Source organism: Arachis hypogaea, chromosome 15 (genome assembly GCF_003086295.3).
Source record: "Arachis hypogaea cultivar Tifrunner chromosome 15, arahy.Tifrunner.gnm2.J5K5, whole genome shotgun sequence".
Taxonomy (NCBI): domain Eukaryota; kingdom Viridiplantae; phylum Streptophyta; class Magnoliopsida; order Fabales; family Fabaceae; genus Arachis; species Arachis hypogaea.
This window is the reverse complement of record NC_092050.1, coordinates 55,106,652-55,110,380: the sequence shown is the minus strand read 5'-3', so window position 1 is coordinate 55,110,380 and position 3,729 is coordinate 55,106,652. Positions and strand designations below refer to the sequence as shown.

The window sequence follows — 3,729 nt, the reverse complement described above, 5'->3', positions numbered from 1 at the left end:
ATGCCATTCCTGAGAGGAGGGTTCTTAGTTCATACATAAACCCAACCTCTGGGAATTGTGGTAGCAGCATCCAGAAACCACCCATTCAGGCCAACAATTTTGAGCTCAAACCACAGCTAATATCACTTGTGGAGAATCATTGTTCATTTGGTGGAAGTGCTAATGAAGACCCAAACCAACATCTCACAAAATTCCTGAGAATTTGCGACACTGTGAAGTCCAATGGAGTCCAGGAAGATGCCTATAAACTGCTTTTGTTCCCATTTTCACTTAGGGACAAGGCAGCTAAGTGGCTGGAATCATTCCCAAGGGGGAGCCTAACAACCTGGGACGAGGTGGAAAGCAAGTTTCTGGCACGTTTCTACCCCCCACAAAAGGTCAATAGGCTTCGATCTGAGGTTCAGACTTTTAGACAACAAGATGGTGAAACTCTCTACGAGGCATGGGAGAGATTCAAGGATTTGACAAGGAAATGCCCACCAGACATGTTCCATGACTGGGTGCAATTGCATATTTTCTATGATGGACTGTCTTATGAATCAAGGAAGGCTGTAGACCATTCATCAGGAGGTTCATTGAACAGGAAAAAGACTGTGGAAGAAGCCATTGAAGTGATTGAGACAGTGGCTGAGAATGAGTACTACTATGCATCAGAGAGACACAACACTAAGGGAGTCATGGAGCTGAACCATGTTGATACAATTCTAGCCCAAAACAAGGTGTTTGCCAAGCAACTACCAGAGCTCACCAGGAAATTAGAAACAAAACAAGTGGCTGCAATACACACACAAGATCAAGAGGAAGAAAGTACTGAAGGAGGTGATTGGGAAGAGGCTAATTATGTAGGAAATCAACAAAGGCAACCATATGATCCACATTCCAACACTTACAAGTCCACATACCAACATAACAAGTCCACATACCAAAACTCCAACCAAAGATCATACCAAGCCACACAAAACACTTACTCTCAACCACCATATCATGGCCAAAATAATCAACCTACTCAACCTAATCCGAACCAACAATTTCAAGATCAATTAAACAGGATAGAAGGAGTGCTGGCACACATGGGTCAGGACATAATTGAATTGAAAAGCTTCAGGGATGATGTGAGAACTACCTTAAGAAACCATGGTGAAAAACTCAAGAGGATGGAGTCTCAAGTAGGAGAGCTATCTCAACAGGCCCCCAAATCAACTGCAGTGTTCCCTAGTGACACAGAAAAGAATCCTAAAGGGGAACAAAAGGGAGTGAGATGGGAAGAATGCAAAGCCATCACCATATTGAAAGAAGTCTCAGAAGAAGAAGGAATCAGATCCTCAGAACAGGAGCCAGAAATCTTGAAGGAAGATGTGGAGGAAGCTAAGCAGGAAAGTGAAACTGAGCAAGCCAAGGAACTGCAAAAAGGCACGATGGAAACATACCAACCAAAAGCACCATTTCCTCAGAGGTTAGGAGGAGGTGAAAAAGGGAAAACCTATTCAAGGTTTTTAGAGACATTTAAGTCTCTCCATATCAATATTCCCTTTCTTGAGATTCTCCATCAAATGCCTACACACATCAAGTATTTAAAGGAATTGTTGAGCAAGAAAAGAGTTTTGAAGGGAGGACAAACGGTAACAATGAACAAAGAATGCAGTGCCCTCATCAAGAAGGACACAGTCTCTAAGAAAATAGACCCAGGAAGTTTTCATATTCCTTGCATCATAGGAGAAACAAAAATTGACAGAGGATTCTGTGATCTAGGAGCTAGCATAAATGTGATGCCTCTAACTCTTATGAAGAGGCTACAACTGAATGAGGTGAGATCCACTGATGTAATCATACAACTGGCTGACAAAACTCAGAAGCAAGCTGAAGGGGTAGTTGAGAATGTGCTGGTGAAAGTGGGAGATTATTACTTCCCTACAGACTTTGTCATTTTGGACATGGAGGAAAGCTACCTACACCCTATCATTCTGGGAAGACCATTTCTAGCCACTACTAGAGCGCTCATAGATGTAGAACAAGGAGAGCTAATTCTGAGAATACATGATGAACAGCTCATTTTCAAAGTTTTCAAACCTGCATCTGAGCCTGAACCAGAACCTGAAAAGCCTAAGGATGATAATAGCCATCTGTGTTTGGAGGAAAGTAATCCAGCAGCTGAAACTCTAAAACAATCCTTGGAAGGCAAACAGGAGTTGCAAGAGTTAAAGCCACAAGAATCAATGGAAACAGATCAGAAGGATCCTCCTGGCATAAGGGTCAATGAAGAAATCCTCAAGAGAAAGGGAAGAATGATAGGGAAATTGCCAAGAGGGTGGAGAAACAAGAAAATTCCCACTGAAGGTTTTTCTCCGGGAGATAAAGTGATATCAAGTCATTAACTGCCAATCCTACCTGGCCTCAAAACCATTCCTTCCCAGCTCCCTCAAGTGTTCACAATCAGGAAAGTTCTTTCTATGGAACATTTAGAGGTCATGAAGGAATCAAGTGGGGACGTTTGCATAGTGAGAGGAGAAGACGTCAAGCACTACAATCCACCCTAACAAGGGACAACCGTCAAGCTAGTGACGTTAAAGAAGCGCTTCATGGGAGGCAACCCATGTTTTTAATATCCTTACTCTTTATTGTTTTGTTTTGCATCTAATAAAGCATGGTTTCTTATGCATGAACTTGAATCCTCAGGACAACTGCTGAAAGAGTGCACTAAACATTGCATAAAAAATACAATTTGTCTCTAAGTTTGGTGTGCCTGAAGGCACCCCAAATTTTATTCAAAATGCATTCAATTTTTCATGCAAAGAGCACAACCAAACATTAAGTTTGGTGTTCCTCTTTGAACACGGTTCATGAAAAGCAAGAAGTTCCTCTGGATTTCGAAATTCATGACAAGTAGACCATTCGCATGTTTTAATACTTTGGTTTCAATTACTTAGGGTAGTAAATTTGTTTAGAATCAAAGAGCCAAAGTGACTATGATTTATTAGAATTATGCACATTCATTAAGGACAACCAATATGGATTTCATGTCATCAGGAGACTTTTCCAAACACTAAGTTTGGTGTCCAGTAATAAGTGTGCATACATACAAAAGTCACGGCTATAAGCTCATGAAGTCAATCATTGATTTACATGTGCAAGTACTATTCATCATTCACATGGACCAAAAAATGATAGCAAACTTGTTTGTTTGTGCAGGTACAAAAGAAAAGACAAAAATGGAGGAAAAAGACAAAGGGAGGTACGGTGCTTGGTCAAAAAGAAAGTTCACAAGTCTTTGAAGCTAACACATGGGAAAAGGAAGTTCTGCAAGAAAAGATTGCTACATGTACAACCTAATGCACCCAGAATACTTCCAAGAAAATGAAAAGCAATTCGTCCTTCTCCCTAATTCATATATTTACCATCAAGCCACCCTTCACAAACGACCCTAGCCGTCCATTTTTCACTTACGGGCCCTATAAAGAACCACTTGGGGAACGAGTTCAACACCACCAAATCTCCTTCATGCACATTTTCTTCATCATAGCATAAACTATCTCTTGCCGAAAACAACCTCCCCACACTTCCAACAACACTTCTTGCTTCACCTTGTCAACTTTAGCTTGTCACTTACCCCAAAACTAAAGAACCAATGGCAGCTTCCTCTAGCCACAAAAGAAGAAAAGACAAGCAACCAATGGAGGAGAACAGGGAATTCGATGCAAGGAGATACAAATCAGTTTTCCATGAGATTCAAGC

The 3,729-nt window shown here is 41.1% G+C and overlaps 1 non-coding gene across 1 annotated transcript; it reads right to left on the bottom strand.

Moving 5' to 3' along the window:
- Positions 1–383: 383 nt before the first annotated feature.
- On the bottom strand, positions 384–487 carry LOC112752359 (small nucleolar RNA R71). The gene has a single exon (XR_003176799.1). It is a non-coding gene; the product is annotated as a small nucleolar RNA R71 (small nucleolar RNA).
- Positions 488–3,729: the final 3,242 nt, after the last annotated feature.